This window comes from Syngnathus scovelli, chromosome 3 (genome assembly GCF_024217435.2).
Source record: "Syngnathus scovelli strain Florida chromosome 3, RoL_Ssco_1.2, whole genome shotgun sequence".
NCBI classification, from domain to species: domain Eukaryota; kingdom Metazoa; phylum Chordata; class Actinopteri; order Syngnathiformes; family Syngnathidae; genus Syngnathus; species Syngnathus scovelli.
In genome coordinates this window covers 3,552,485-3,566,869 of record NC_090849.1, presented here as the reverse complement: position 1 = coordinate 3,566,869, position 14,385 = coordinate 3,552,485, and the positions used below count along the sequence as shown (strand labels likewise).

The window sequence follows — 14,385 nt, the reverse complement described above, 5'->3', positions numbered from 1 at the left end:
ACCTGTTGTCAAATCTGTTGGCTGCGGTCCAGCTGCCGGAGCAGGTAGCTATATGCAAATGTTCTGCCCATACGCTTGGCACCAATGAAGTTAGTTTGGGGAACGTATTTGCGGATAAGTCAGCAAAGGACGCTGCCATGGGGCCGTTTTTGAGAATGGCAGATACCTCGCTTGAGGTCGGGATTTTGCAGCAGGAGGTACTGCTTGACATGCAGCAACAAAGCCCTGTTCTAGAACGAAAGCAGTGGGCGGCAAAGGGCGCGGTCTTGAAGGATGGGATCTATGTGGGTGAAGGGGGTAAGCCGGTGTTGTCAAGAAATTTGTTCAAGTGGGCTGCGATATTGAGTCATGGATTGACTTATGTCTCGACAGCGGGGATGGTGGAACAAATTGCTAGACACTATGTGACGTTTGGCTTTAATTTGTTTTTGAATCATTTTTGTAGAGCTTGCATGGTCTGTGCTCGCCATAATCCGCAGGGGAATTTGCGCCCATGGTGGGGTCTATTTCCCCAGGATACATATCCGTTCCAACGAATCCAGATGGATTTTATCGAATTAAGTATAAATGTGAAGGGAATAAATATTGTCTTGTAATAATAGACGCGTTTTCGAAATGGGTCGAAATATTTCCAACAAAACAGCCATATGCGCTATCAGTAGCAAAAGCGTTATGCAAAGACATACCCAGATACGGGATACCCGAGGTAATTTACAGTGACAATGGGACCCATTTTATAAACAGAATAATCGATCGGATTGGGCAGATGTTTTGCATAAATATTAAGAACCATTGTTCTTACCGTCCCCAGTCAGCAGGGTTGGTTGAGAGGATGAACGCGACAATAAAAAAAATAGGATGAAAAAATGTATGGAAGAAACTAAGCGTCAATGGGCTCAATGTGTGGATTTGGTCAAATTGTACATTAATATAACAAGCACCTCAGGGTTAACACCCTATGACAGAGGTGTCTAAACTTTTTGCAAGGAGGGCCAGATTTGATAAAGTGAAGGGGCCCGGGGGCCTAATACTTTTTTCAGACATTTTTTAACTACAGAAATTTCATGCAAATACATACTGTTATGAAACAAATTTAATTGTCCCAATTGTCTTTATTTTTTAAATGACAAAATAACCAAATATAAGCCACTCAGGCAGACGTGAACAACTTTAAAAACACAAATCAGAGTCAGATAACATTGAACAAACTGTATGAAATAATTTAATTTACAAGAGTTTAAAATTATTTTTGCCTCATGAACATTTTAAACAGGAGTTATAAGTAATGCAAAGTTGTCTGTTATTATTAAAACTTAAAACAAGTGAATTTTGCTCTTGTCATTTACAATATTTTTCAGAAAGTAATAGTTTGTGTCACGTCTACAGGTTCATAACTTCAACAGTATTAACATGTAATATTTAATGTTTAGTAATTTTTACTTTTGATTTACTTTTGACTCACAGTCCCACGTGATGAATCGCTGTTGTGATGCCAGTTCAGCTTGGAGCTGCTTCACTTTATCAGTGCGGTCACTCCCTGTTAGCTTGTTGTATGCGTTAGCATGTTTAGTCTGATGGTGACTCTTTAGGTTGAAATCCTTAAACAAGGCAACAGTCTCTTTACGAATTAGACAAACACAATTGCCTTGATTTTCAGTGAAGAAGTATTGTAATTCCCATTTCTCTTAAAAGCAACGTCACTCAATGCCAACTTTCCTCGTTTTCTTTGCAGTCGCCATGGCAGAAATGAGCGGAGAGGGCTGGTGCTGCCACCTTTTGGTAATAGGAGGAATTACAGTTTCAAGTTTCATGATTTTTTTTATTCAGTTTGACTGTGCAGGCGGGCCATAAATAATACGTTATAAAACCGAAGCTGTGGGCTGTATGAAATATGACCGGGAGCCGGATTTGGCCCGCGGGCCGGACTTTGGACATGCCTGCCCTATCTTGTTTGGCAGACCGTATAAACTGCCTCTCTTTACAACCCAATGGTAATTAGACAATGAAGCTAATCTGGCGGACGATATGCGGAAAACGTTGGAAAAAAGGGAGGAATTGAAATTACCAGAGGCGGGCGATTGTGTTTCCTCTCAACAGGATGAGTTGGTGTCGCCAGGAGACTGGGTCCTGATATGCAGCATAAAAAGAAAGCACTGGCATTCACCAAAGTGGGAAGGTCCTCATCAGGTGCTGCTGACAACACCAACTGCAGTGAAAATCGCCGAGAGAAAGACGTGGATACATCTTGCTCATTGTAAAAAGGTCATCTCCACCGAGTCACCCTAAAGGGAAAGGTGAGCGAAGTCTGACAAGAAGGTGGGAGCGGAATTCTATTTTCTGAAAATACCTGACGGTCAGTGAAGGTTGCAAAGACACCCGACCTATTTAGGGGTTTCTTGGTGGACGTGACCATGCCGGGATATGTACAATTATCGGCATTGAGCTGTTACGATGTTTTGGTGATAACTGCCGTGTTGATATTTTTCCCACAAAGTTAGAGACCCTTTGAACCTTTGACCCCACAAAATCGTACCCATGGGGCAAAAGAACAGAACAAAGCGATGACCGGACTTGCCTCTACTCGGACCAGGCGGAAGGCTCCCATCACATTGACACCTGCCCGCGATCAGAACGAGAAACTGCCAAAACATGGTAATTTCTCGGCCTGTGTGACTAGCGAGGACAAGGTAAATATGGGAACTGTGGTTTGTCTCCCGAAGGATGACATAACAACTCTTTTCTTACCATGGGAGCAGATTGTTTTAATAAAGCCGGGGATGAGTCACTCGGTGCATGCACTGAGTCCTCAGACCGTGCAAAGTTATAGTCAAGAATGTGTGGTACCTGTTGGCAAAGCATTACCATTGGAGTTCCCTGGTGGCCGAGTCAGGACCTGATTGGTCCGATTGGACCACAGACAAATGCGCTAAGCAACTGCGTCCCCTTATTCAAATGTTTAAAGAACGGAACGGGATTGGACTAACCATTAATACTAAGAAGTGAGATTGCGGGAATGATCCTTGCACAGTTTTGCTTCTCAGTCCCCATGCTATTCAGTCAGATCCATTTCATTTCATTCATGTTTGTGTGTCCTCTAAAATTATAGAACCAAAAGAGGCTGTCTATGTTTCAACAAAACAGCCTGTTAAAGTGAAAGAAGCGCCTAAAGTCACTCCATAAAAAATTCATTCATCACGGATGGTGATAAAATTAAAAAGGAAATTTACAACCGATGACATGTTTTGGTCAGTGACAGGCATCTCACAGATTGGAAACAATTGGCTCTTATTGACTGAGCCTGCGGCCAAAGTAGTAAAATATAGCTGCCTCACATGTATGGGGCCGAGGCCATTGTTGAGAGTGGTGACTGCCGGTATTCCATCCAGCTGTGTTTTGGAAGTAATGACAAAGGCAGTACCGAGAAAGGACTGTAGTGTATGGGATCTAGCATATCCTGTAACTAAAGCATTGAAAGACGATAAATCTGACTTTTCCACTGACGTAGCTGCAGCAGATATTGTATGCATAAAATTGATGGGATCGCAAAGTAGGGTTGGAGTTTTAAATTCCACGTGGTGGACGACTACGGTGGATCAAACAGGTCCACTGGTGGCACGGAGTGATGTTTGGCTGTGGTGTGGGGGGTCTGAATTATATAAATTATTGAAGGAGGCGCATTATTGTTTGTATTGGTGTTGCTGCTTTTACCAGTCTCGATTTTTCCAGCTACGGCAGACGAAATCCAAGCGGCTGCGGCCACGATTTACAATCCCGTGGAGCTGCCAGCGGTCCCGGTACTAGAAGGCGTCGTTCTGAGAGGGGGGGGGGGACGACCCGACATACATTGACGCCATAGGAGTACCGCGGGGCGTGCCAGATGAGTATAAATGGCTAACCATATTGCAGCGGGGTGGGAGTCCATTTTCTTGTGGGTGACGCCCAACAAGAATGTGGACCGCATCAACTATGTCCACTACAATGTGCAGAAGCTGGGGAATTATACATAGGAAGGTTTCATTGCGGTGAGGGAACAGTTGGCTCGCACTTCTTTAGTGGCTTTCCAAAACCGCATCGCTATTGACATGATTTTGGCAAAGGGGGGAGGTGTCTGTGCTATGTTCGGGAGTGAATGTTGTACATTTATTCCTAATAACACTGCACCTGATGGGTCTCTCAGCAGAGCCATAAAGGGACTCCGAATGCTAAATCGCAGGCTGAAGGATCACTCAGGGGTGGACACCTCCATTTGGTCTGATTGGTTCAACAAGACTTTTGGGAAATATAAAAAAATCTCTGTTTTCACAGCTCTCCTCACCTTGTGTGGTTGTTGCTGTATCCCCTGCATCTGCGCTCTGCTAAATCGGCTTATCTCTACGGCCATAGCGCCCATGTATTCTACGTTATCAGAAGTGTACTCAATGCTGCCAATTCCGGGACTGGGGGGCGGTGATGCTGCTGCGGCTCGGGGTGTTGGGGGAGGATACCTTCCTATCCTGAATACTGCGTCTCGACCCCAAAATGTGTATGAGAACTACATTGGTCAACGGGTTGATGAATTGACTAGATAAATCCTATACGGGAAGTCTTTTTGAGGATATTTTCTGGGGGCGAATGTAGAATCAAAATAATAAAAGGGGGGAATGGTGGAGTAATGATTTCATTATGATTGATTATACATTTATGAATGCAGCCGCTTAACAATGTATATTCTGGTTGCCGTGGGAAGAGTGTTTTTGATGTGGAATAAAGGTCAGAGGGAGTTGAGGAATCGAAAGCTGTCGACCCCAAGCTAGCCGAAGAGATGAGGAACAGCCAAGGACGACCTTTCTGCTATTTAGTGATATGAAGAAATGAAGTGTTTTTATGATGACATGACGTGCAAAAGAGCTCATCAGCAAATGTCTGCTTGTGTTTACGCTGCCAAAATACATGAGAAAACCTGTCAGGGGCGGAGGCCGTTTTGCTGATCTTATTGATTCCCTATCCTTTAGGGCCACCGCCTATTTAGTAACTAAGGACCTCTAAATGAATAAAAGTGAGGTGGATAGGAGAAGCTGATCAGAATTGTGAGAACCTTTAAGCTCTCCTATTCTCCTTGCAAGAAACCGGAAACATCCTCTCCATTATTTGTGAGTTGTTTAGGAAAATAAACCTAACAGGATTGTTGTTCAAGCAGACAGGAGCTGAGTCACCTCGTCCGCGACCCCGGCAATCGGGGACCGGTTCCAGTTTCATTCCTCCTCCGCTGGTTGACATCTCCTTAGCTGGCTGACACCTCCTCGGCCTTGTTTATCTTGAAGCTGCTGAGTGCCATTTTCCTGTAGAATAATGTAACTAGACTTTCTTTTGCTAAGTGCCTGCAAAATCATCAGAAGGAGAGCAGGCAACATCTCACTACCCTTACCATCACTGTTAGAGATTTGCTCACTCCAACTTATTTTGCAAGAACCAAACAGAAGACAAGCAAGTTCTTTTGTACACCTGCAGGTGGAGAGTCCATTCGTCGCTGTCTGAACAGCGATTATCGAATGAAGTCTAAAAGTCTCCTCCCTGCAAGGGCATATTTATTAGGAGGAACAGAGTGGGGGTGGGAGTGGACAGGTTTGGTGAACCCCCGGCCTCTGATAAGATCAGAGCAGGGGGTGTTTTACACTATTGTGGGAAACAGACTCTGCATTGTGAGGGCCAGACGTGATTGATTTAATCATTACAGTCTACATTCCAACATAATCATAGGATCAAACTAACCTGAAAACCCTAACATCTCCCTCCTGATTTATCATATGATTATGCCACCCCAAACAACAACGATAAGCAAGAAAAAAAAAACATATATATGTATAATGAAGAAAGTAGAATGGTAAAAATAAAAACAACAAACAATGATAGCAACACTTTCCAGTGAAGATGAGGCATTACCTCAACACCCCAGATCAAACTTATTGTGTAAGCGAAAAACCTGCTGGCCAGATGTTATTAGCAGGAAAATTCTTACACGGCCCCGTTGCCACAGGCGGCCAGAATGCTATCAATAAAAAAGAAAAAGAAAAACACAGAAACAGTACATCTGAGGGAAGAGCGCAAGGACAACTTTGTCTCCGACGGACCATACTTTATGGTCATCTGGAACGTTCGCACCCCAGACAGGGTCATGAGGGTCAAAGGTTGCAACTGCTCTGCGTCGAGTCCAGAAGAGTTGTGTGCTCCTGTCAGCTGATGATGTCATATCCTGTAGGTGTGGTCTGTCACCCACACTGGTGCACACACTCCTGTCCAGTTGGCGGGCAGCATCGGATAAACCACCTGAAATGGCTCTCTTATCTTGACACTCATCGGTGATGTCCAAAGCTCCCATCCAGTTTCCTCCTGGAGAGCAGTCGTCGTTAATGCATTTGTGCGTCCTGCAACCTTGGATGCAACATGTGTAGTCAGCAAGACTTGGAATGGTCCCTCCCGTCGTGGCTGGCCCAGTTCCTTCCTTTGATGACCTCGATGTAGACCCAGTCTCCTGGATTGATGGGGTTGTCGACCTGTGAGGAGGAAAGATCAAGCGGCAGTAAATTTGTCTTTGACACAGTTTGAGCGTCCTGATCATATAATCTGCCAAGGACTGCTCTTCATCTGTTGTTTGCAACTCTCGTAGTCAATTGTAGTGCCCATTTAACTGGCAAATAGGAATGTTTGCGGGAAGAGTTTGAACACTTCCTAATGATTCCCTTTAACCAAAAACTATTTATGACAGGGGCGTTCCCATTTATTGCCTCCTGGTTTAAAAGAGATTGTCTTATCCATGCCTTCTTTGTCCTCACACGCTCGCACCCACACAGGGTGTGAACACACACACACACACACACACACACACACGCACCCACGCAGACAAAGAGATTCTAATCCATCTCTCATGTAGCTTCTCTTGATAGAATCTCCTATTGGTAAATGTATAGCAGACGTTTTAGCATATAATCCCATACTCTGCTCTCTCACTTCTACTTTTTCATGTCGGTGCAGTCGTAGGTGGCCCCTATTGCAGTCATTGTCTTGTTAACTGTCGCCTTGTGACTCCTATGCATGACTGTGTGAATGTCAAAAATTGAACGTACCTAACTTTCTGACCATCCAACCTCCACTGTGGTATAAAAAACCTTACTATTGTATTGAGTAGGTACATTGAGCAACCTAGCTTCCTCCTGACTGCCAAATGTCCTGTTCTAAAATTTATATAACTCGACCTCTACGTCTTAAGCTTGATGAGCCAAAATATAAGATCTTGCTCTTGTTTCCTACCGTTTTAGTCTATTTGTTTTATCCAAATCCGTTCAATCTCTGATTATAATCTGTAGCCCTACGTATTTTTCAAATTTTTATTTATTTATTTATCAAATCTCCTCAGTTCTGTCAAACTCAGTGCACAATGAACCTCCCTTCCACTTTGAACCAAGCTCCACCAAATTTGGGAACGCCGTAGCAAGGAGTGCGATTTGGTTGTCAGACACTCCAAGTCCATATCTTTTTGCCGCACTTCACCCTATCAAGTTGGTGTTCTTTTGTTGTTGCTTCAGAGTGACCCCATCCATCACTCTTGAATGAGTCTATTGTTCAAATGAGTCAATTTTCATCATTGTGAGTTCCTCCGCTTTTCACTGTCTTTTCTCGTCCCCGAGGATGTTGTATTTCCTCCGGAGTGTACTTGTCCTCCTCCAAGCACAACAGCAGTCTTTTCTTGTCCTTCGCCAAAGGTCAAAGGTGCTTCAGAGCCAGGCACCATTTTGTGGTTGTTCACGGCTGCAGGCGAAGTCTTGGATTGGGTTTCAGGGGCCCTGACACTGAGAATGACAGGCTGGTTTGAACACTTGTAAGACTATTTCCAAATGTAGCTGCTTCCATCAATTTGCTGGTAACATTTATTTACCAAACTTCAAATTCTCCTAATAACAGCGGTCTCGTTTTTATATCGTAAATCCTGCAACTCATCCTATTTTTTGAGCTACATTTTATCTATCTATAGTTCCAATTTAATCGGACAGTATGTTGTCTTCAGTATCATTATTGAAAATCAACTCATCGAGGTCTGCTTTCCACATCAAGCCCTGATCTGTATGTCTTGACCTATCACATGTTATTGTCATGCTTGCTCAAAAATGTGACTTAGAGTATGGTGCTGTGAATTCTCAATCTCCCCAATGAAATTGGATCTCCCCTCGTAGTTCTTATCTTTCTCATGTTCCTGTTAGCCTGCAATTGTCCAAATCAAAAATGTTTTCTTTTAACTGTCTTTCTTTTGAACCTCTAAATCTCTCGTGTTGCTAACCTATCTACACCAGAACAAAAAATTTACCACAATATAACACCAAATGTATTCGAAAATTCATTGTCATAAAGTGTTGTATTATTACTATCTTCCACTATCTGTCCTACTCACTCCCCCCCCTTTTTGAGGCTTGGCAACGCCCATGCCTCACACCTTGACAAACTTTTTGGGAGAATGCGTTCTTTACTACATACAATTCCATCATCATTTAATTTGACTTTCTTTCCAAAACGCTTCTCAATTTCTCAGTTCACACATCTTCTACATGTGTTACTGGTTCTCCAGTTTTTTTTCTAGTTAATTATCAATCCAAAAGCTACGTGTTTCTTTCTAACATTCAACCTGCTCAAAATCGTTCTTTCATCAAAGTCGCTCTACTAATTTTCCATAGTAGTCGCCAACAACTTCAACCATTCAACCTGTAATTTCTTTTCATTCAGGCTATCATTCATCAATGTTCATTTGCATCTCACACGCAGTCTCCAAAAAGGAGTCTTTCTATCACATTGGTCCCAATTCATCCAAGCTCACCACACAACATTCATATATCATTTTCAACTTAGGTTACCTGGTAGAACAATCCACCAATTCAAAAAAGACTTAACTAAACCAAACAACTGACAAATTAATCTGAATTTTTTTCTTTGTTTTTAAATTTGAAGAACTCAATCTCTCAGATTTAGCTTGCATTTAGAATTTTGTATAATCTTATAACACAACCAATCAATTATTCCTATTAAATGTAGCATTGCAAAATCTTAAATTCACAATTTAGCTTCTTCCAATTCCTGAAAGCATGTTCCGTTGTTTTGTTAACTCCGAATTTCTCATGAGGGCTTGACACTAACATGCACTAGTGTGGATTAGTTTCTGCTCGCAAACAGATTTCTCTCTTTCCTCTCATTTTTATCTTTCAAAATCATTTCTGTTCTGCGGTGCAAATTGGATAGACCACAGTCTAGCAAAAAATTTTTATACTAAAACTTTAGCCAATGTTCATCATTTTAACATATACGCACACACATGCACAGCTCTCGCATGCAAAAGGTAGTTCCCAGCAACAATGATTCGTCACAGGCTGGCCATTTCCTGTGGTCGATCATGAGCTGGTCCCTCCCATGCACACGAGGACAGCACATTCTAATTTTATTTATTTATCTTCTAGAAGCAAGTTGCATTCCTTTACCACTTGATTTGCATATTTTAACTTCAGTGTAACACAATTTGAGCTCTAGTCATTTGTAATTTGGGCATACAAACAGCATTGTCATACTTCTTGGATGGACAGGACTTCTAATAATCTAAAAAAATTCTAATAATCTGACAATGACATGTTTTGCTGTCATATGGGCATCTATTCTTTCTTTCTCTGTATGAGCATAAGCGGTCAAAGAGGAGGAAGCTTGTCATGCTAAACATTTGGCTTCTCCTCTGCTCTTTCCTCCACCCTTTGATTGATATTGTTTTGCAAAACGACACTCTCGTGTGAAGTGTCCTCGTCTCCCACAGTTCCAACAGTTGTCAGAATCTCGTGGGGGTTTTGAATTATATGGCGGCCTGCGACCTTGTTGGCCTCTACCTCTCCCTCTGCCTAGCTGGGACCCTTGGAAGAAGACTGTTGTATCTTCATCTAGTTCATCATCATCATTATCTAGATGAAATACATCAGAACTTTTGCCTTTTTTGATCACCTTTTCAGCATGTCTGGCCCATTGCATAGTTGTTGTCACACTTGCAACATCCACTTCCACCAAATGTTTCCTCACCCAGTTGCCTATTTCAGGGCGGAAATTAGTGAGGAGCGCATTTTTAAGCTGTTGTTGATAAGCACTCTCAGCTGTATCATTGAATGGGATGCCACTATGCACCCTGAATTCTTTTTCAAATCTCAATTGAATGGCGGCCTCATCACTTTTCAACTTTCTATCTTTTGTCTTTTGGATTTGTTCTCTTCTTTCTTGTGAAGCTTTCAACCACATTTTAGCACAATCCAATTCACTCTCTTTTCTTTTCTTTTTCAGTCCTATCTTCCTAGCCACACTGTCCTCCAAAACTTCAACCACTATCTTCCACACTTCAACTTTCAACTTCCCTTCTACACCATACTTTTTCTTCCACTTTGGCATGTATTGCATACAATTAAGAAATCTACTCGCCATGTACTTCTCATCTCCGTCAAGAGGTAGAGATTTACCGTTTTTATTTCCCATCTTAATTCTAGTAGTTTTAGGTTTTACAATCTCTGTCTCAAAAATATTATTATTATTATTATTATTACTATTATTACTTATTTATTTCTTTGAGGATCCTCAATGCAGGTTTAAATTGACCTTCCAACAGATTACTAGCCTGTTTTATTGCCGTGGATCAACGCTAGAACTGCTTTTTAGTCAATTTATCCTACCAGTCACACACTCAATCACACTAACTCCAGCGCTTTTTTAGGCCTCATGGCTCGGACAAACCAAAGCCGTATCTCATAGCTCGGATAAACCAAAGCCGAATCTCATAGCTCGGACAAACCAAAGCCGAATCTCATAGCTCGGACAAACCAAAGCCGAATCTCATAGCTCGGACAAACCAAAGCCGAATCTCATAGCTCGGACAAACCAAAGCCGAATCTCATAGCCCGGACAAACCAAAGCCGTATCTTTAGCGCTTTAACTTACTTGTCCCCTGGTTCGTTGCACCGCCGGATCCCGTCAATCCACCTCTGTCAGACGAAGGCAGACCTAAGATGCTGGCCCAGCGAAGAATTCTCTTCCCAGGACTTTCTTTTCCAGGTCCTCCAAATGGACGCTGGCTTGTCGACAATGCAGCACGTCCTCCTTCGCCGGTCAGATGGTGGGTATGAGGATCCCGGGTTTCGGCACCAAAATGTTAGAGATTTGCTCACTCCAACTTATTTTGCAAGAACCAAACAGAAGACAAGCAAGTTCTTTTGTACACCTGCAGGTGGAGAGTCCATTCGTCGCTGTCTGAACAGCGATTATCGAATGAAGTCTAAAAGTCTCCTCCCTGCAAGGGCATATTTATTAGGAGGAACAGAGTGGGGGTGGGAGTGGACAGGTTTGGTGAACCCCCGGCCTCTGATAAGATCAGAGCAGGGGGTGTTTTACACTATTGTGGGAAACAGACTCTGCATTGTGAGGGCCAGACGTGATTGATTTAATCATTACAGTCTACATTCCAACATAATCATAGGATCAAACTAACCTGAAAACCCTAACAATCACTTCAGACCAGGAGGGAGGAGGCTGCAGTGAAGCTGGTCAGAGACATGCATGATCAACAACACCCTCTGCATGACCTGTTACCTCCGAAACGAGGCAGTGCCACTGCCAGGAGTTTGAGGAAACAACAAAAATTACATTCAGTGTGGGGGTGTGCGAAACATTTGCAAGGTAGAAGGCAATATTTTTCGCCTAAAATATCATGAAGTATCAACTTTTTTTTTTTTTGTATGGCACCGACGTGAGTGGCAGCCTCCCAGCAGTGTCTCTTTTTCTCTTTATTTCCATCTTTTCTGTCTTTTTTCTCCATTCGGCGATCCTGGTGCCTTCTACCACAGCTCGGTATTGCTTCAGATCGGATTTTTTTTTACCCCTGGGACCGGGATAGCTGTGCGCATCGGTCGAGACTGGCGTAACTCTACGACGGCTTCCTGCTTATCCAGCCGGTGCTGACCGGGTCCCTCGCCTTGGCCTCGCAGCCGCGATCCCTGTGGGGAGTCCGCTACCTCGTGCTCGTCGGAACCAACGACCTTCGCCGTGCTAGCCCCATGGTGACCATCTGCACGTGCCCCGACTGGGTGCCCAGCACGCTGCTCACACGTTTGCCTGCTTTGTGATGTTTTCACCGATTCACGACCACGGTCCATTGAGCGCTAAGATGGCGGCGCGCACGGACGCAGCGGCTTACGGCTCTCCACGCCAGTGCTCTTTTTTCCTTGCCTATATTTTTTTATTTTCACTCTTTGGCACACTCTGTACTGGGAATCCCAAGTACACTTTCCACTCGCTCACGGACATTGGATACCAAGCACGGATACCTATTTCAAGTGACTTTCACCGCAAGCACAACATCCCAGACGAGATTGCGAGACCGCCGGGGTCTCCGTGGATTGTTGTCGGGTCTGGGAGGCGACGCAGGCGAAGAAGAGAGAGGAAGCAAATGTGAGGCCGTCGGTCTGGCCTAATGCTAAGGCTACGTAAACAACCGCACAAGCCGCCTCTCCCGAGCCTGTTTCTCTCCAACGCCAGATGCCTGCTGCATAAAATGGATGACCTGGATCTACAGCTCATGGGAAACCACTACGTCCGGGACTGTTGTGTGATTATTATAACCGAAACCTGGCTGCGCCCGGATATCCCCGATGCTAGCATGCAGCTAGCAAGCCGCTCCCTGCTATCCCCCTTCCCCACCTCGGGCAATCAGACCATCTGTGCCTCCTGCTCTTCCCTGCCTACACCCCCCTCAGACGCAAACTCAGACCCACCTTAAGGACCATCACCTCCTGGCCTGAGGATGCACTCCACAAACTCAAAGACTGTTTTCAACGGACAGACTGGGACCTGTTCGACCACCAGGAGCTGGAGACACACACAGACACACTTCTGGGCTACATCCAGTTCTGCACAAGCAATGTGACTGTGACCAAAACCATCCGGGTCTTCCCTAACCAGAAACCCTGGATGTGCAGCCAGGTCCGCTCTCTCCTCAGAGCCCGCGACACCGCCTTCAGGTCAGGAGACAGAGCTCTGTACAGCGCTGCCAGAGCTGAGCTGAGGAGAGGAGTCAAACGGGCGAAAGCGGACCACAGACAACGCATAGAGTCCCACCTGTCCAGCAACAACGGCCGTAAGGTGTGGCAGGGCATCCAGGAGATCATCAACTTCAGGGGCAGTGCCGCTCAAGTCGAAGACCAAGGGGCACAGCTGGCAGAGGAGCTAAACAGCTTCTTTGCTCGGTTTGGAACATCCCAGCAGCACTCCCCTGTCCCTGCCCTGCCCCCTCCGCCACCCAGCTCTGACATCACTCCACTCACTGTTCAGGAGCACAAGGTCAGAAAGGTGCTCCTTGCAGTGAATCCCATCAAGGCCGCAGGCCCGGATGGGGTCCCCGGCAAGGTGCTGAGGGCATGCGCTGAGGAGCTCGCCCCCACCTTCACCACAATCTTCAACCGCTCCCTGGCCCTAGCAACCGTCCCGCCCTGCCTGAAAACCTCAACCATCATCCCAGTGCCGAAGAAGTCGGCCATCTCTAGCCTGAATGATTACCGACCAGTGGCCCTCACTCTGGTGATCATGAAGTGGTTTGAGAGGCTGGTTCTTCAGCACATCAAGGATTATCTTCCCCCACACCTTGACCCCCACCAGTTTGCATACCGAACCAACAGATCCACAGAGGACGCCATTGCCGTAGCCCTCCATTGGGCGGTGAACCACCTGGAGCAGCAGCAGAGCTATGTCCGGATGCTCTTTGTGGATTACAGTTCGGCATTCAACACCATCCTCCCGGACAGACTCACCACAAAGCTGGACACTCTCGGACTCCCTTCTCTCACATGTGCCTGGATTAATGACTTTCTGACCAACCGACTCCAGGCTGTGAGAGTTGGCTCCCGCCTCTCCTCCACCCGTACGCTGAGCATCGGCTCCCCACAGGGCTGTGTGTTGAGCCCCCTCCTCTTCTGCCTCTACACTCACGATTGCAGACCGGCTCACAACCACAACCGGATTGTCAAGTTCGCCGACGATACCACTGTGGTCGGTCTCATCTCCAATGGCGATGAGGTAGCCTACAGAGAGGAGGTCCTGGAGCTGGTCGACTGGTGCTCAGAGAACAATCTCGCTCTGAACACCAAGAAGACCAACGAGATCATCATAGACTTCAGAAGGCACAGCCCTGAGCCAACTCCCCTCTTCACCAACGGCGAGCAGGTGGAGAGGGTCCACAGCACCAAGTACCTGGGCGTCCACATCTCTGACCGGATCTCCTGGTCAGAGAACATCACCACCATTGTCAAGAAGGCTCAGCAGCGGTTACACTTCCTGAGAGTCCTCAGGAGGTACAAC

The 14,385-nt window shown here is 45.2% G+C and overlaps 2 long non-coding RNA genes across 3 annotated transcripts in view; both read right to left on the bottom strand.

Annotated features, from left to right (window-relative positions):
- Nucleotides 1–14,385, bottom strand: part of LOC125993668 (uncharacterized) — a 218,928-nt gene that overhangs the window by 67,828 nt on the left and 136,715 nt on the right. The gene's annotated exons all lie outside the window — the stretch shown is intronic.
- LOC137840157 (uncharacterized) overlaps nucleotides 5,469–14,385 on the bottom strand; it is a 40,894-nt gene continuing 31,977 nt past the window's right edge. The window contains exon 2 of the long non-coding RNA XR_011086631.1: nucleotides 5,469–6,530. This is a non-coding gene — a long non-coding RNA (uncharacterized lncRNA). The remainder of the gene's footprint in view (nucleotides 6,531–14,385) is intronic.